This window comes from Muscardinus avellanarius, assembly GCF_963383645.1.
Source record: "Muscardinus avellanarius genome assembly, chromosome: 8".
Lineage (NCBI taxonomy): Eukaryota > Metazoa > Chordata > Mammalia > Rodentia > Gliridae > Muscardinus > Muscardinus avellanarius.
The window spans coordinates 5457185-5477108 of NC_137794.1; the positions used below are offsets into that span (position 1 = coordinate 5457185).

At 46.4% G+C, this 19924-nt stretch overlaps 1 protein-coding gene across 1 annotated transcript in view; it reads right to left on the reverse strand.

The window, feature by feature from the left end:
- CLIC5 (chloride intracellular channel 5) overlaps positions 1-16844 on the reverse strand; it is a gene marked incomplete at both ends in the record, with an annotated part of 127377 nt that extends 110533 nt beyond the window's left edge. Inside the window, one exon of the mRNA XM_080700267.1 lies at positions 16812-16844. The remainder of the gene's footprint in view (positions 1-16811) is intronic.
- Positions 16845-19924: the final 3080 nt, after the last annotated feature.

Consider the following 19924-nt stretch of genomic DNA (forward strand, 5'->3'; position numbering starts at 1 on the left):
CACCCAGCCTCCTCTTCAACTCTTGCCCAGGTCCCATAGTCCAGGAGATCAGCGCCCTGGACTTTTTTCTGGTTGTTGGGGATTCAGACTGGCAGCAGGGACAGCATACAGCAGCCTAACCACTGGGAAGTGGGATTTTTTTTTTTTTTTTTTTTTTGCAGTACTAGGAATTGAACCCGGGGCATTCAACCTCTGAGCTACACCCCACCCCCAGTCCTATTTTTTATTCTTTATTTTGAAACAGGGTCTCACTAAGTCACAGAGGGCCTCACTAAGTAGTTGAGGCTGTCCGTGAACCTGTGATCCTCCTGTCTCAGCCTCCCAAATGCTGGGATTACAAGTGTGTGCCACCACGCCTGGCTTGAAGTGGGAAATTTAATCAGGAACCGATTGTTCCCAGCGGGAGGAACTGGCACAGAGACTGAGCTGTCGGGTCAGCCCAACCTACCATGGTGGCTTGACATCAGGGTCCAGTCCCTGGCAATGGTGGTAAAATTAACTGTTCCTGATAGGCAGGCAGTGCTAAAGGTCAGACTAAATATAGTATGAGAATTCAAATTTGTGAATTTGAAAACCACGGTGGCTGGAGTTGGCGAGGGAGGCAAACGAAGCTTGTTGTCCAAAAGCGCTTTCCCAAAGGCGGCCCGTCTGAATTTGCCCTGCAATAAGAGAGACTGAGGAAGATAACATACTGGCTCTACTTCGTGCCATTTTGCTTTGCAAACAAAGGTTGAGAAGATAGGAAACTGTGTGGGAAGAAACCCTAGACCACCTCGTTCATGATCACCCTCTCCCCAACCTGGAGGATGGATGGATTCCATCCTTTAGGTAATGATTTCGAAAACCTTATGGCCAAGTGTAACATCTAGGGAATCGTGATAATGGCAAGCAAGAACTAATGATACAGAAACATTATAAATGGCCAGAAGTACCCTTGGGGCTATGTCTCCCCTCCCCTCCCTTCCCCTCCCTTCACCTATCTTCTCTTTCATCGTTGTTTCTGTGCATGCAGGGCCAATGGGTCACATAAGAGATTACAATGCGCATGCCCAACCATTGAACTGTCTTCAAAGAGAAGAAGTTTTAATAAACTCAGATAACAAGTAGAATAACAACAGAGGTTTTAAAAATAGATGAGCTTTGTCATACCTGGACAGACCAAGGCATGAGTCCTAGTTTCAGCACAGCCTCCAAATCCAGACCAGAGCCCGGCTGCAGGATTGAGCAGGACTTACTTCAACAAGTGTCGAAACACTGGGTTGCAGAAACCAACTCAGGGGCAAAACATACAGATTTTATAGAGACTAAAGCCTTCACTTTGTTATATCATCAGCTTGACAGGAGACCAGAGGATCGCAGTTCCTGGACAGCCTCAGCTACTTAGTGAGGCCCTCTGCAACTCAGTGAGACCCAGTTTCAAAATAAAGAATAAAAAAATAGAGCAGGGGGTGTAGCTCAGAGGTCAAATGCCCCTGGGTTCCATCCCCATACTTGGCCCCCCCAAAAAAAGTCTCCAGAACCTGGCAGGTCATAATTACAGTTTCCCCACATGGGAAATGCTGGGTTAAACAAGATATAGGGTTTCAGAGACTGAGTTTTCAGGACCTTTTATAGGTTAGTATGCAGTGAGGATTCTGAAAATGAAGGAAGGTAATAATGTTTCTCAAATTTCTTTAGTCTGGGGTCTTTTTTGAGGCATCTCTCAAGGGACTTAAGCTCTGCAGGACAGACTTCGGAAATAACCATTGGTCCTAGGAGGCCCCACCACGGCCGTCGCCCATGCCGAGCCCCAATGGCAAGCTGTGCCTGTAGTCACTCATCGGTCCTCTGTGTGTGTCTCTCTCTCTGTGCCAGGGAACCCTTGGGGCCACACCCCTCTCCAGAGGCACTAAGTTAATCTGCTCTGCTGACAGTGACTGCCCTGCAGTTTTGGACTGAGCACTGGGGGCGGCACACCCAACTTCTGTCGTAGCAATGCCCTATGCTGTGATTCTAGCCTTTGGGTTAAATCAAATTTTCCAACATAAATAAAAATGGAGGACGCTTTCCAAAAGGTCCAAACACAAAATAAACTTGGTCGGGAGAGGTTCACCCGCATCATTCTTCCTAATGGAGACCGTGCCCACTAATTGCCAGGACTGAATCACTCCGTGTTAGGGGCAGAGTTGCTAGCAGAGACCAGGCCAATCTGCTGCTCTCTAAACCTTAGAAATTAAAATACTCACAGAGGCCCTAGCCTTCTCAACACAGATATTTGATTTCAATATTAAATAAATGGGTGTTTTGCCTGTGTTGTTTTTGCCACAGAAGGGCTGTGGACTCCGAGGCACGTTGAAGATGGTGACAGGCACATTTCAGACAGAAACATTGGTCTCCTTTCTCCTTGGGGCCTCTAAGGTTAAGACACTGACCCTTGGCGTTTATAACAGATTCTTCGACTTGTATATGGGGCATGATGCATGTAGTATTCTAAAGAAAATAAGAAGGAAGAAATAAAATAAAAAATCAGTGACAGCTTCAAAATGTCATTGTGTGTGTGTGTGTGGGGGGGTGGGCTGTGTGTATATGTGTGGTATTGGGGATTGTATCCAGAGGCATTCTACCTCTGAGCGACACCCCCAGCCCATTTTATTCTGAAACTGAGTCTCACTAAAAGTCTTGCTAAGTTACTAAGGCTGTCCTTGAACCTGTGATCCTCCGGTCTCAGCTTCCCAAGTACTGGCATTACAGACATCCATCGCCACGCCCAGCTTCCTACAGCTTATCTCTCCGTGTGCACAACCACCTTATAAAATTGGAAGGGCACATTTTGTCCCCGTGTTAAAGATGTGGGAACTGCGGTTCAGAGAAGTTCACCTGCTTCGTGACAGCAGCAGGTAAGCGGGCCCAAGTTCAGCCTGGGTGTTCTTTCCGATGCACTGTGAGGTAAGACAGTATCACTTCAAATTGCTCCTCTGCATGTGTGTGTGGGGGGGTGCTACATGGGACCGTTGACTCAGTTTCCCTTTGGTATGCACACTCAGCAAGCATTGCCTATCGCGTTGCAGTCCCAGGACTTGCATGATTCCAGTAAATTGGTCTAGCATTTTTCTAGCCTAATTCTCGAAACACTAGCATGGTGAAATTCCCCCGAATAGAAGAAATTCTTGTGGTTAAATAACTGGGATATGCTCCACTGCACACCCTCTCTTTGGGTGTGAAGTTCATATTTGCAAATAAAGGTTCTGAGGCAGCCATCAGTCAAGAGTCCTGCTTCAACACTCGAAAGTCACCGGGCCCCAAAGCGCACATGGAGTCCTTAGCTCACGCACGCAGATAGCTCTCATCACGCTCTGAGAGCACGGTGCAGTATATAAAATATAAATGTGTGAAGAAGCATCATTTCAAAAAGAAAATGAGACAGGGTGGCCAACGGGCCAGGGATTTGGACCAACTTCTAGAACAGAGAAGGCAGCCAGGAGCATGTTAACAGATGATACAGAGAAAAAACACTGCGGCCCAGGATGAATCTCACAGAGAATGTAGAGGAAATGGGTAGGGGCGTCCCTGCCCAGCCCCTGGAGAAGCTGCAGACTTGAAGATGGCCGTCCATCTCCAAGCCCGCAGCTAAACCTTCAGTTCAGCGACAAACACATACTTCTGGTCCCATGCATTTCAGGTAAGGGCTACTCAACCAAGACCACACATCTATAGGACACATTTAATCCTATCACTTGGCTGGAGCATAACGTGGTTGCACGTAGAGATAAGAACAAATAAAATTTTAGCTGGAGATTGGCCTGGTCCAGAGAAGGCCTGGTGCTCAGAGTAAGTTTGGTCTGCAGGAAGAAGCTGCTAAGGGTTTAACCAGAAAGCTGTAAGGTCAGATGCATGCTGGGGGAGATGATTTGGGCTTGCCCATCATTTCTCAGAGCAGAGAGAAGTGCCAGTACTGGCAAATTAAACACCTGCTGGAATCTTCCAACTAGGCCTTGTAGCCTACAACCCTGAATATCAGTCAGTCCCTGGTTTAACTGAGCAAGGAGTTGTGGGTGCAGACGTTGGGTGTCCTCATAAAATATCCATATAAGGGGCATCATTCTCCAACCAGGACTTCCCAAGAACCCCTTCCCAAAAAGCATTCTTCTTCATCTCAGTAGAAGGTTTGAATGGAAACTGTTGATCCTCTGACCAAAATCACCGTGCACCGTTTCTTGTTGACTTGAGAACGCAGCAAAGCCTCCTGATGTTCTGTCCCAGGCGGTGGCATCTGGCTCTCAGAGGTTGTAAATTGCCAAGTCTCAATTAGAGAGCTCTCAGGGGCAAGGTCATGGGATGGAATGCCTCTCCCAGGGTAAAGTTCTCTCGTCAGCCTCCTGAGGCAATCATCCCAGCAGGCACTGCGCACAGCCACTAAAAATAGCTGCAGTATAAAAGCCCGGCTCCCAGGGCAGCTGGGGGAATAGTTTGCCGCGAGAAGCCTCTTGGGCTAGGATGAAGCGTAGCCTGCGCTTTCCACACGTTTGGGGGACGTGGCGTGTCGCCTGAAATCACCAGGGCCGACCTCGGCGATTGAAGTGCCTTCTCTGGGTGGGGCGGACGGGCACTTTCTAGATGATGACAGATGTCAGGTCGTCAAGTGGAGCCTCTAAGTGAGGTGGCGCTGAGCTCAGACCATGGCTCTGTCCCGCCGATGGCTTTTCAACGTTGCCTGCACTTCATTTACTCAGCAAATATTGGGTGAGCCCGGCTGGCTCCCTTACCTAATGCAGTGTCTCTGTGAAATGTCATAGCTATCACATGTTAGCTACATTGCTCTTCGCCAGCACTGGCATTGCTATTTATTTATTTATTATTTTTTGCAGTACTGGGGATGGCACCTAGGGCCATTCTACCTCTGAGCTACACCCCCAGCCCTATTTTTTATTCTTTATTTTGAAACAGGGTCTCACTAAGTTGTGGGGAGTGAGCCTCACTAAGTAGCACAGGCTGGCCGTGAACCTGCCATCCTCCTGTCCCAGCTTCCCAGGTACTGGGATTACAAGCCCGGCTCCGGCATTGCTTTCATTGCCTGGTCATCTGTCTGCCCTGCAGAAGGACACCAGGTCTAGGGGCAGAGACACGGCTCATGTGGGGTCTGGCACATGAGTGATTGTGCAGTGCCGTGTGTCTGGCCCGAGCCCCTTTCCTTGGTATCTATTGGAGATCGGCTGTTCTGTATTTGGTTTCTGCCTTGTTACGTCTCTCCTTGCTTCTCCTTGGTTTATTTGTTGGTTTTCTCTATGGTTTTAGACAGTTTCTGGATTCTTGGGGGGATGTTGTGGATCTGACTCAGGGTCTCACACCTACTAGGCCGGCCCTTTACCACTGAGCCTAGGCTATAGCCCCAGATACTTGCTGGGTTTTCCAGCTCTTCTATTACATTTATCATGTAATGGGTAGCCTCTTAATTTTAACAACTTTAATATTGTTCTGTGCGTATTCTCCTTTCAAAGATTCCCAGACCACACTATGAGGGCAGAGAGATGGGAGACCAAGTCTGACCACTCTTCCTCTAGGGCGAGCCACAGCGGGCTGGCTCGCTAAAGGCCGGCGTAAGAGAGGCTTTACTCTGGCCTTGCCACGGCACACTGGAAGTACACACTTCTGCTGAACCTTTTGGGGCTTGCTGTAGAGAAAACTGTCCATTTAGAGGGTGGGGTAAATCATAGGAATATTTAGAAAGCAACAATTGCTAAAATAGAGACTTTCCTCCCCCAGAGAACCCATTGTTATTGCTTATTACTCTATCATCATGCAAAATGTATAAAAAGTCTCGCTCCTCAATATTCTGCCATCCTCTGGGGTGACTCTGTTTACCCATGGAATGCAACTATTTTCTCTACAAGCTAGTAAAATCCATTCCTACTCTTGTCCCTCTTTTGAATTTTTTACCCTTATGTCTTCCAGCCTAAGAAAATCACCCTGTGTAGCTCAAAAGCACTTTAATATATTGAAAACAGCCCCTCCTCCACTCCACCCCCTAAATATTTACTTTCCTAATTACTGGTGCCGTGATCCACACGCTGTCGCCATCCAGCTGGACGCGTGTCTGACACCTCCTCCTTCCGGGTGTTTATAGACCCGTCCCCATTGCATATTTCCCGGCTGCTCCTTTTGGTAATTTCGACTCTCGTCCTCTCTCACCTGTGATGTGGTGGCGCGTACTCTACCTCAGCCTGCTGCCTGGTCACCCCGCTTCCAGGACAGCATCGTTGTACCGGAGTACCTTGTGGACGAATTAAACCAAGTCATTATTCTTCTCAACTTTGGTGATTTCGCTTTGCCTCCATTTGGGCGCACGAAGCCATTCCATTTTGGAGATCAAATTTAGCCTCTTTTTGGCAGGTGAAGCCTTCCGCAGTGGAGCGCCCAGCTCGGTTTCTGGTGTCATCCACGCTCTGCTCCCTCTGACACACTCTGGACCACTCTTGGACCAGATGCGCTCCGGTTCCGGCTCCTGCTGGTCTACCTTTCCTGTTCTTCTCCACCTCGACTTCCATATGGCCTTAAGACCCACTTAAGGGTTGAGCTGTGGATGCTTCCTAGAACTCCTCCCTCTGCTTCCCAAGGTCCCCTTCTCCACCCACTATCACTTTGATTTGCTGTAGTTTTTTTGTGAGTACTGATGTCCCTCTTCTTGTCTAAACTGAGAATGCTTACCAGTCTCTTATGTAGTTCTGTAACTTGCATACCATGGCGGAATGCCTGGTGTGAGCTGATGCTGAAGGGTTTTGTTTATCTGGAGACACAAAGTTGAAGTTAAAATGATTTTTCCTTGACATGTGCAGCTCTTCTGTGCTTGTTTACTACTGTGCATCATATATTCTAGAGCCTGATTCTACCAGTATTCATTTCTATATCCTCCAAGGTGTTAGTTAATTCTTTCCCCGGAACCTGCCTTAGATTGCTTTTCTACCTCTCACATGACACATGGGGTGCAGAGTACAGGTGTGATAAAGATTTATCGGCCCGCTGATTTGACAGGTATCAAAAGGACATATAGGTCATTAACTAGAGACTTATTCTTGTAGCTGTAAAGTTTGTGTTAAGGAGTAAGAACTTACTCGATGTAAATTTCATCTTTTTTTTTTTTTTCTCCTTACTGGAGGTGGAACCCAGGGGCACTCTATCTCCAAGAGACAGCCCCAGCCCTAATGTTTTCATTCTTTATTTTGAAACATGGTCTCATTGAGTTGCTAAGGGCCTCACTAAGTAGCTGAGGCTGGCCGAGAACCATGGTCCTCCTGTCTCAGCCTCCCCAATGATGGGATTACAAGCGTGCGCCACCACATCCAGCTTAACCTTCATCTTTTCTGAGCATTCACAAATGACTTCTTCCCCATCCTAGATAATTTTCCCTGCATTAACTTAGTCAGGTTTTTTGGTTTCTATATATGTTTGGTGTTTACAATTATCAGTAATTATTTAGCACTGCTGCTTATCTGATCTGTTCTGACTGAGAAGGCTGACCAAGGGAAGAATCCTGATTTTTATTTTAGTTTTTTTTTTTTTGTCTGCATTCATCCATGGTAGCGGGAGGGGCAGCATCTTCAATCCTCAAAGTAGCTGAAGCTTTGATAGATCCTGGCCTCAGATCCCAGCATAACCAGTGACTATTAGCAGCTTTACTTAGGTTTACAAAGGCTGCTGAGGCTTAAAGAGCTTTGCCTAAGTAGTGACCATTTAAAAGCAATCCTTTCATACAAAGGTATATCACAGACACTGCTTAGCAAAGTGAATGATTTTTCACTGGCGGTTTCTTTATTTTGTGGGGATGAACAATCTTCTATCTCATTAAACTCAATCACCCAGTATTTACAGACAAGAATAAAAGCACCGAAAAGGGTCTGTGGTCACATAACTGGTGAGTCTTGATTCCAGATGTGAACTCAGGCCTGGTCACCCTGCAGGAGCATTATCGTGTAGAATATTCCATGGGGACACCAATGTGTCCATCCCATGTACTTCCTCGTGCAGTGGCCACTAGACATGCGAGGCTCTTGGGCACCTGAGCTACTGTGACTGCGGGTCTACATTTTAATTTATTCCATCTTAATAAACTTCAGTAGCTGCACGTGGCGAGTGGCTACCATTTTGAATAGTGCAACTCAAGCCAGTTTACAGAGTCGCTACTGTAAATATTAAAGGACTGCCCACGACATTCTTCTCCTTGTTGCCAGCACAGAAGGACAGGTATTTCCACAGGGGAAAGCATGAGTTGTATGTTTTTGTCCAATGAACAATAGGTACTCTTGCCAGTTACTGAATGCCACCTTACGTGTTTACCTTGTGGGTGCGATCGCTGAAACCCCAGGACGCTGGCTGCTTCCTAAACCACGCACCCCGTGTTGATTTTGGCTGTTGCCATGGTAACATGGTGGCCATGTTGCCCACCACGCTCTGGAAGCGGACGTGATGCTGATCCCAAGACTAATAAACGAAGGTGAGAGAGCTCTGCTTATAAAGCAGAAAAGTGGGACAGGACTCCAAGCCAACATTTCTAATCTCTGTCCTCACAAGCACACACTGATCACTTAGGGCTAAAACTCATGTACCGTTCACAGGGTGCGTCTCTGATACTTTTGAGGGCGTGCCATCCACCTGGGAGCAGAGCTGCCAGGCAATGCATTTCCCCTATGTGGTATTTCAACTCACACACAAATGGATTCTGAATGCTGGGGCGCAGGTATGAGATGTAGCTTGAGAGCAGGATTCTGTCTGGCAGTAATAAAGTCCTTTCCTACTTTTTTCCTAAGGAATTAATGGATTCACCAAAGTCTTGTTGGTAAGAGGTTGAAAGATGGAGGGTTATTTCAATAAATGCTTGAATCATCTCGATTCAAGCTTCAAGATGCTTGCCATTCAGTATTTGAATGCTAAGAGGCTAAAATATGAAGGCTTACAATTTAAGGTATGTGGTAAAGATTTTTACAAAGACAACAGACCTTCAAAAAAGAATGGAAAGAGCTGAGCATGGTGGCACATGTCTGCAATCCAAATACTTGGGAGGCTGAGACAGGAGGATCACAGGTTCGAGGCCAGTCCAGCAACATAGAGAGGCCCTCAGCAACTTAGTGAGACCCTGTTTCCGACTTTTAAAAAATAAAATTAAATAGGGCTGGGGTGTAGCCCCAAGGTAGAATGGCCCTGGGTTCAATCCCCAGTATTGCTCCAAAAAAAATAAAAAGTCAGAAAGGAATCTTTTGCTAGGATACCAAGATGTTTTGCTATAGCTTTTATCACCCTACATCACTTTAATGTCACTACAGTTGGATTTTAGTCCAGCTGAGCTTTATGACCATGCTCCAAATTTAAATTCAACCTTAAAAGTCAAGGAACCAGTTTCCAGGGGAGGTGGAAAAAAGCAACTAGCAAAAAACGGGAAGCAGATCTTGAAGTCAATTGCGGCAACCTCTCCTTCTGGTCAGAACAGAGTAAGAGATAGCGAACCTTACTGTGGTAACTAGAACACTGATGGTAGAAAAGAGAAAAAGGAAAGTATCTGAAATGATAGCTTCAAATACTGCGAACAGGGAGCATGGGACCTAAAGTGGAGCTAGGAGTCTTTCTGAGTTGAGCGGATATTAGAGTTCTAAGTCTGAATGGGTCAAGGCAGCTGAAATTCATAGATCTAAATACTGAAGAAGATGGAAAAGTAGAGAAGAGAGACAGACAGACAGAATGGAAAGAGAGCGCGCGAGCGAGCTGAGGACAAAATAACCCCTTCTAGGAACGCCCCATGACCTCCCTCTCCATCTGGGCCCTGCCTCCCCGGAGTCCATTCAGCCATCAGTGAGTTCCGAGTTCTCAGGAGCCAACCATTGCCTAAAAGCCTCACATCTGAGCCTCAGAGCCACTCCAACCAAATCACTGCGAGCTGAGGAAACTAGCGCTAATGGGAGGATAAGCACTGAGGGGGATCGCTGAGAACCATCTGCGGGATCGGAGACTCAGGGAATAAGAGTCCAGGAAGGTCCGGAGGAATGGTCCAGATGGAAGAAGGAAAATATAGCGGGTGGACGACTCGGCGTGGGCCAAGCCAGGTGAACAGAGCAGCCCCTGATCTGCAGGAAGCTGAGCTTTCCTGGAGCACAGGAATGAGGAGGCGTGGTGGGGAGCGGACCCCAGAGGCTCCTGGGGTGCCTGCGCAGAACATCCAGAGGCCTTACATGTGCTGCTCAAGGGTGGACTTAGTCACTTTGGTGGTAGGAAAGGTTTAAAGCGGGGAAGGAATTAAATATCCAATTTGCAATTTTGTCCTTAAAAAATAATCTTTATTCCATTAGATGGATGAAGGCTCCCCATGCATCTCAGTTGACTTTGATCAACTTTATATAGAGTCCTCAGTCTAACAAGCCTGGTGCCCCAGGAGACACAGCAACGGAGATAAAAAAGACCCGATTCCTTCCCTTAAGGATCTCACAGGCCCCTAGTGAGTTGATCTTTAAGCAGGGAGTCCAGAAAATGATCCCCCACCTACTAGCCTAACGCTGTCCCCTCAATATTCTGACCGGCAGCCACGCCCTGTCCAGTGCAATTCTCTCTCACATGGACACTGCCCACTGTCTCCTGGCCACTGTGTTTAGTTTGGCTTTTAGGTTTGTCAACAGAACAGTGTTTGGTAAATCCTACTGATGTCGAAAAAGAAAGGGAGACTCAAGAACAAGGATGCAGTGAATTAGTTATGGCAGCTGTGCTTGCACGGGCAGCTCCTGTGGTGTTCGACCCCGACTGCCTTGTGGATCTTCCAGTCCTTTGACCCCAGAGCTGAACAAGTCAAATTAAACCCTCAGAACATTGGCTTTCTACCCACACAATACTACGGACATGCCAAGCGTTCTCATGAATTTCTGAAAACTACGGAGATAAAGATGCCGAGTCCATTGAATTGTCAATGAACCCTTGCCTGGGGGAAGGTAAACCTTGGGGGTGACTGTGTGCATCCAGAGGTCTCATTCTTCCCTGGGGGGGGGGTGTGGCAGGTTGAGGAATGGTGCTCCAAAGAATGCATCCGCCTGGAATTCATAAACGTGACCGTATTTGAAAAAAGGGTCATTGTAGTTCTAACTAAGAGTCTTAAGGTGACATTATTCCGGATTAGGGCAGGCCCTAAACCTCGTGACAAATCCTTGTAAGAGAAAGAGAAATAGCTACACAGATGAGATGGGGGAGGCCAGCTCATCTTAAATCCCTGCTGGTGGCAGGTATCTACACCGATGCCACAACAGCCAAAGATAGCCAAGAGCCACCAGGGACTGGAGAAGGCAAGGGCTCGCCATTGGAGTATTTGGGGGAGTGTGTGGCCCTGCAAATGTCTTCGCTTCAAACTGCTGACCTCCAGGACCGGACGAGTATATCTTCCCATTATTTTAAACCATTAAATTTGCAATAATTTGTTACGGTAGCCCTATAAGTCTCCTACCGGGGCTTGGAGGGCCTCTCTTACCACTGCGGCAGGCCACTGGTAGAGTCCGTCCCTCCCCTGTTGCCCTGACTTATCCCCGCCTGCCTTCCTGCACTCAGCTTTCTTTCAAGCAGGCCGTGTAGCAAGTATGTGATCACGGATACAAGGCAGAGATTCCTTCACAGCTCGAGACATATGAAGATCCCAGCAAGCAACACGTATGATATCAAGTGTGATGGATGGGTCCCATTATGCTTCCACCTACCCTGACAGATTCTCGTGTTGAAGTCCTGATCGCTAGTACCAGACAAGGTGACTCTATTTAAGCAAGAGTCTTTGCTCCAAGGTACTTGAGGTTAAAAATAAGGTCATTAGGGTCAGCCCTGATCCAAAGGTGTGATTTCTCCTTTAATAGGATCAGGACACCGACGTGCTCAGGGGGAAGCCCGTGGGAAGACATAAAAAAAAAAAATAAAAGACCATCTACAAGCCAAGCTGAGAGGCCCAAGAAGGTACTAACCCTGCCAACACCTGGATCTTGGACTTTACTCCCAAATCATTTATATTGTCACACCTTGAGGAAAATAACTCTAGTGTTTCTCAGGAATGTGATGTTGCTTGGCTTTAGGGAAACACCACTTCCATTTTCCATGAAAAATTTGAGTGCCTGTTACATCTGTTCAACACCCAACCTGCGCTTCCCCACACGTGGGTGCCGTGAGTGTCCCAACCAGAGACGGGCTCGGCAGAACAGCTGTGGACGCTTTCCAGGGCACAGGCTTCACGTGAGCCCAGGGTGCACAGGCCTGATACTTTCATATCAGCCCTTACAATCACGCCCTAATCCTCAGATCATAATTGCTGAGCAGTCTCCCAGAGAAGATACTAGATGGCATCATATGTGTGCACGCTGATAAGAAGCTGGGCTGTGCCCTTGGACTCTAACAGCTGGAAGGGATTGTGTTTCAAAGACAAAAAGACGTGGGTCCAGGAATATTCCACACCAAATCATTAGTCAATTAGCATTAGAAATTCCCTGGCCAGCGCTCTTTCTTTAAAATTATGCTGCTCGGGTCAGGAGAAGCCAATAGGATATTTATTTGTATTATATATATGCCCTTATATTAACAGCAAAGCATAGTGTTTAAAATAAAAAATGTTTATTTTGCGAATGGTTCAAAATTGCCACAATAAATAATAATTTAGGCTCCCAGATATTGACATTTACTATTTGGCAGATAGTATACTAAGCAATTTACATGCATTATTGTATTTAATATTCACTACAAGTCTATGAGGAATAAATCATCATAACATCCATTTTTACCAATGAAGAATGGATGCTGAGAAAAGCTAAAAAAAACTAACAAATTTGCTAAGCCAGGCCTCAAAACCTGCTCTAAAATGATGGATTACTTTCCATAATTAGTGACATCAACTAAGTGCATGACAAAGGGTGTTTATTTGTACCATTTTCCTTGGCAATAAGTAATGATCAGAATGCTTTTTTTTCCTTGGCATTAAATAAAATACTAGAATATTCTTCTGCCCCCTCACACCTCTCCCAGGCTCCCCACCGCCCTTTTCCACAGACACAATAAGGAAAGGAGTGTCTTCTTAATCGGAAGTATCCCTGAGGAGGAGCCCAGGACTGAAAGGAGAATAAGTCTGTATTCGCCCAGTAGCTGTAACTAAAGCCTCTAGAACCATCCATGGCTGATGCCTCTCTCTACAGCCCACATCAAATCGTCAGCAGCCAGAGTCTTGTCTTGCCACATACGACCTTCATTGCCGGCTGCCACCTCATCTCTTGCCTAAAGTCTTCCTTCCTTCCTTCCTTCCTTCCTTCCTTCCTTCCTTCTCTCTCTCTCTCTCTCTCTCTCTCTCTCTCTCTCTCTCTCTCTCTCTCTCTCTCTCTTCCTTTCTTTCTTTCTTTCTTTCTTCTTTCTGTGGTACTAGTGGTTGAATTCAGGGGCATTCTACCTCTGAGATACACCCCCAACTCTTTTTTAGTTATTTCTGAAGCAAGATCTCACCAAGATGTAGAGGCCCTCACGAAGTTGCTGAGGCTGGCCTTGAACCTGTAATCCTCCTGTCTCAGCCTCCCAAGTGCTGGGATTGCAGGTGTGTGCCTCCATGCCTGGCTTGCCTATAGTTTTTCATGAGCCTTCTAACTGTTCTATCTGTTTCTGCTTCTACCCTTTCTCCACTACAGTTTGTTATTTAAAAAAAAAAAAAAAAGCCAGCCAGGCTGGGCGTGGTGGTGCACAACTGTAATCCCAGCCCTTGGGAGGCTGAGATGGGAGGATCACAGGTTCGAGACCAGTCTAGGCAACTTAGTGAGACCTTGTTTTAAAAATAATAAAATTATAAAGGGCCGGGGTGTAACATGGTAAGTAGAGTACCACTGGGTTCAATCTCTAATACCATCCCCTCCCACCCAAAAAAAAAAAAAAATGGCAGCCAGAATGTTTCTTTCAAAACCACCTAATGGTGCTCTGCCCAGTATCACTCATGTAGAGTAGAAGCAAAAGTCCTTCCACTGTGTTTTGGGTGCAAACAAGACTTGTGTCCTCTCCATCCTTACACATGCTGCCCAATTACCTTAAAGAAACAGCAATTAATTTAAAGAAAGGTTCACACATAGGAGCTACGAGTGACAGTACATTCTATGATCTCTTGGTTGAGGTAATTTTACTAGAAATAATGGAAATCTAAAAATTTTATTAAATCCAATATTTGCCTTAGGGGATCTTAAATAATTCAGGACTCCCCCATTCCTGTCGCTCCGTGTTTCCCGGCACAGGTGCCAGTAAGAGATGCCAATGTTCTTTCTTCTTGCTACTTCAGTGTGGCTCATGCCAGGGATAGGCTAATGGCTGCTGAGATGGGCACTCTGCCAAAGTTACAAATTCTGTCTCGATGGACCAGTGTGGACGGCAACGAAGACGCCAACCACCACCCTCCTCTCCTGCTTCACGAGAGGACCTGGGTGCTCTGTCCCGAGGGGGGAAAAAAACCACATCTAGTCTTCACTTAGAAAAAAAGTCTGACTTCACACTGACTCAGTGATGCTGGGACATGGAGACTGGCAGGCAGGTTCCGTGCACCTGCCCGAACGCCACCTCCTCTGTCTGCCTCCCTGACTTGTCTACGCGTCCTCTTGCCTCCTGGGACATTCCCACAGTGCACTGCGTTCTCTTTTCTTTCCCACACTCCACTGTAATTCACCAAGTGCAAATCTATCTCCGGCACCGCACTGTTGGTTTTGGGGGGACAAGCGCCACCTCTTACACACACCTTCTTCCCCTCAATCTTGGCCCAGTACCCAGCCAAGCTTGCCAGGCTCCCGCGAATGAACCCAACATTACACTAGGTGCTTTTGGAAAGGCCCTTAGAGCAGAGTAAGGGAGACACATTTAACACCCAGAACAACTAGAGAAAAGTAAAAGGTAGAATGCATTATTCTATTAGTAAATGTGTGCATTTTATCAGTGGTCTTATTGGAAACAAGGAAGGAGAGAAATGACTATGCTCTGGACTTCTTATAGGTTCACAGAGTAATCGTTTCATTAACAAAAAATAGAGTATTAAATAATTAATAGCATTAAAAATATTAACATCTTTTTTTGGTGGTACTGGGGTTCCTGGAAGCCCTTCTACCTCCGGGCTACACTCCCAGACCTATTTTATATTTTGAAACAGGGTCTTGTAAGCCAGCGCGGCTGGCTTCGAACCTGTGCGATCCTCCTGTCTCCGCCTCCCAAGCGCGGGGATTACAAGCGTGCGCCACCACACCCAGCTTAATATCTTTTAAAAATCATTTAAAACCCGTGCACGGTGACACACACCTATGAACCCAGTACCTGGAAGGCTGAGACAGGAGGACCGCAGGTTCAAGTCTAGCTCTAGCAATTTAACAAGGCCCTCAGCAACTTAGTGAGACCCTGTTTCAAAATAAAAATAAAATAGGGCTGCGGGTATAGATCAAGCAGAGGTAGGATGCCCCTGGGTTTCATCCCCAGTACCACCTCTCCCAAAAAATTAATGTCAAGATGACCAATATATATATGACATGTTGGAGAAAAAGAGTCTGCGATCTTGATTAAGTATGATTTTTGGGGGGGTGTTCTAGTACTAGGGATTGAACCCAGGGGCATTGGACTTGAGTCTTACCCCCTAGCCCTTTTAAACTTTTGACTTTGAAACATGTTCTTCCTAAGTTGCTAAGGCTGATCACCAACCTGCAGTCCCCTCCATCTCAGCTTCCGAAGTACTGGGATTACAGGAGTGTACCACCACTCCTAGCTAAGAAGGATGATTTTTTTTAATCTCTGAATGATATTTTCTATTTTGATAATACTCATAATCATGTGGGGGGGCGCTGAGAATTGACCCCAGGGGCCATCTACCTCAAAGCTACATTCTCACCACTGTATTTTTATTTTTATTTTTTAATTTAGAAACAAGGTCTCAGTAAGTTGCTGAGAGCCTCACAAAGCTGCTGAGGCTGCCTTCGAGTCTGTGATCCTCCTGTCTCAGCCTTTAAAATACTAGGATTACAAGCATGCCCCACTATGCCTGACTTCATCATCACAGTCTTTAGTATTAGTAGTCAGATACAAAGATCAACACAATTCTTTGTCTCAGTATCATTAGCATTAAAGATTAACAGGCAGTCAGTCAGTATCTTAATATCACTGCAATCATTCTACTTCGGCGGAGTTTTAGTCATATCAGAGCCGAAAGGACAAGCCTGGTAAGCGAGGAGGCACCTGTGGGCTGTGTCTCTGTGTTTCACCTTAGAAACGCAAGAGGAAACTGCAGCAGAGACAGCAGAGGCGACTGTCACAAGCTTTTGTTTGTTTGATTGGTGGTACTGGGGTTCCTGGAAGCCCTTCTACCTCTGGGCTACACTCCCAGACTTATTTTATATTTTTATTTGGAAACAGGGTCTCTTAAGGCAGACAAATCCTCCTGTCTCCGTCTCCCAAGCGCGGGGATTACAAGCATGCGCCACCACGCCCGGCCCAAGCTTTCGTTTTTAATAGAGCGTCGATAAGGGAATTTGAACTCACTTAATATCTGTCAGGAAGGTACAGATCGGAGCAGCAATTTCTGCTCACTCATGTAAATTCTCCGCAAGTACTTTGCCCAACGTTTGCAAAAGCCGATGATTAAACACACACTTCAAACGTACTTTCTAGTTCCTGGGATTTTGCGAAGCTCTGGGTACAATCTCAAGGGACTGACTGAGTCGGCCCAATTCTCGTCTGGGGATCTGAGGACCACAGCATACGCACCTCTCCTTTGTCCCTCAAAGCCAAACGAAAGCACGAGTCGTGTCGCCTGCGTGTGCCACGTGCCTGCCCGAGGCAGCCCTTACCTTCACAAACAGGAAGATCTCAGGGTTACTGGGAGCTGCGCGGTTGCTTTCCAAAGCATAGGCATCGGGATAGCAGGAGTGGGAATCCCTGCTGGTAGAGAAGTCCCACTGATGCTGGATGGTGAAGCTTCCAGGAGAAAGCAGGTCTGGTATCTTGTCCCCATTCTCCCGGAGCTCTTGGCCCTGGGTCGGTGAATGGAATTCATCCACTGAGATGCTCCTATATTTGGGGGGCTCTGCTGGCTGAAGATCCTGGGCCTCTGGACACACCTCATCAGGTAGGAGGTAGTCTGCTGCTCCTGACTGGGGAGAGGCTAAGCTGTTCTCTTTGCCCCTACTGCTATAGACTGACACAAAATCATATTCATGGTTTTGCAGCCCAGGGGCATACAAAGTATGCTGTGGCCTTTCGTCTTCTTGGACATCATTATAAAGAGGGCCTTTGCTGTCTTCCAGCTGGTCTAGATCCTTGGGTACACTGGGTTTTCGGATTGTGGCGTAGATGGTGGTGTGGTCGTCGCCGTTCATGTTTATTGATCAACCAGATGGCTCCTTTCAAAGGAGACCTAGCAGATCTGAAAAGAGTTGAGGGCTAGGAGATGCTGCCTGACTTAAAGAGGAATCAACAGGCCTTTGAAACGCAGCAACTAGCAATAGCTATCAATGGCAGGCCTCCCTCTGATAATCATTTACCTGCCACTTTAATAAGCAAACCACAGGTCCACGGGACAGAAGATAAAGCTTACACATTCAGTTAACTCCTTCACTCCTAAAGATGTGTTCCACTAGACTCTGGGATGGACGGCACTGCCAGTAACTCCAAGACTCTTTGGACAAAGCGGAAGCTGAAATGCACTGTCTAGACTGAAATTCTGAATATTTAGCCATTTGTCACTAATGGAGTGCCCTCCTCCAATTTCCTCCTAACACTGACAAAAGTCCCTGCAATTCAGCAGGGATAGCAACCCACCTGTTTACAGCCAAATTCATTGCGGAGCTATTCTTTGCGAATAAATTCATTGCGGAGCTATTCTTTGCGAATTGACACAAATGATAACCGAGTTATATAGGCCCAGGTTCGGTTCCATTTACATTTCTTATCTGGAAACACCACTTGGTACTTCAATGGCAGAAAAATAAAAAGCTCAATGCCCTGGCCCACGGTCACATCCTCACAGACCACTCAGATGAGACCCAAAAGATTTATGGCTTTGATTTTTATTTTCCCCTTTCAATCTGTGCAATCATCATCATCATCATCAATAAACATTTACTAAGATCCTGTTATGTCCAGGACACTGAACAGAGAATTAAACAAAAGGTAGAAGGTATGTTCTCTTTTACCCAGGGATTTTAAATGGTCCAACTGGAGGGCTGGGAAGAGAAACTAAAAGCTTATCAAACACAGAAGAGGGAAGAGAACTATTTAAGGCTTTTGAAGTTAACTGGCCAGTGTGGAGTGACCAGCAAAAATCTCTATGTGTGAATGACCCAGCAGCTGCACCTGCTGCTGACTGCGCTTTGGTTCTCGGTTTAGCTAATTCCCGTTTCCCAGACTGTGGACAACTTTCTTTTTAAAGTGACAGATTGGGTGGGTTGTAAAGGGACCGTGATGCCTGGAAATCGTATGAACACTAAGTCATTGCCGCTCTGGTTGGCAGACTTCAGGGCATTTGATGGGCAACGTAGTGACAAGATTTTCTTGTGTTCTTTGGCTCCGGTTTTGAATCTAGCAGTTTTTTCTGCAGGGAACTTGAACAGCATTTTTAAAATTCTAGCTTTAGCCACACGTGGTGGTGCACACTTGTAATCCCAGCATTTGGGAGGCTGAGACAGGAGGATCAGGGTTCGCAGACAGCCTCAGCTACTTAATGAGGCCCTTTGCAACTCAGTGGGACTCTGTTTCCAAATAAAGAATAAGAAATAGGGCTGGGGGTGTAGCTTGGGGGTAGAATGCCCCTGGGTTCTATCCCCAGTACCACAAAGAAAAAAAAAAACCATAAAAAACAATTCTAGCTTTTGGACATTTTAAAGAATGGGTGAAGGGAAAGAGGCCACAGACATATTTTTAAAGATGTGATAGCTCAGCCGGGCGTGGTGGCGCACGCTTGTAATCCCTGCGCTCGGGAGGCTGAGACAGGAGGATCGCACAGGTTCGCAGCCAGCCTCAACTACTTAGTGAGGCTCTCAGCAACTTAGTGAGACCCTGTTTCCAAATAAAATATAAAATAGAGGTAGAAAGCCTTTGGGTTCTACCCCCAGTACCACCAAAAGAGAGAGAGAGAGAGAGAGAGAGAGAGAGAGAGAGAGAGAGAGAGAGATGTGATACCTGTTTTTTTTATTTTTTGGTGGTACTGGGGTTCCTGAAAACTCTTCTCCGGGCTACACTCCCAAACCTATTTTATATTTTATTTGGAAACAGGGTCTCTTAAGCCAGCGAGGCTGGCTTCGAACCTGCGCGATCCTCCTGTCTCTGCCTCCCAAGCGCGGGGATTACAAGCGTGCGCCACCACGCCCCGCCAAGATGTGATACCTCTTTATCTGGATGTTTATCAGATTGTAAAGAAAATTTCCATGGGTACAAATATCTGATATATTACCTTGGACTCCATAATCAGGAATCTATAACTGAAGGGCCCTCAGTCCAAGTTTTTCTTATCATTTTACAACTGGAAATAACCTAACAGATCATTCAAACATTTTATCTCCCACTTGAAAAGAACCCAGACCCAGAAAGGGAAAGTGCACGGTCCAGGTTCACAAAGAGAGAGTTAATGCGTCTTCTAAGCCTCCGGCTCGATGACCTTCCTGCTATGTGCGCCCTCGGTGCTTTCTCGGGCCTACACTCTGTCTAGCCCTGCCCCCTGAGAACACAGGATACATATTCCACCCCTTTTGTTTAGTTCTCAGGTTTATTTATTTATTTATGGGTGAGATTTCTCCTTTTAATAATGCATGCTTGTTACTCAAACACTTAAAATGTGTAACTCATAATCTAGCCCTGGATCATGTACCATTCTACCTTATGACCCAAAGGTCGTATTCTGCCCCGTATGCATGGATGGACACCATGCTACAGGGTTCCCACAGTGACCCACTGAGGCAGACGGAGG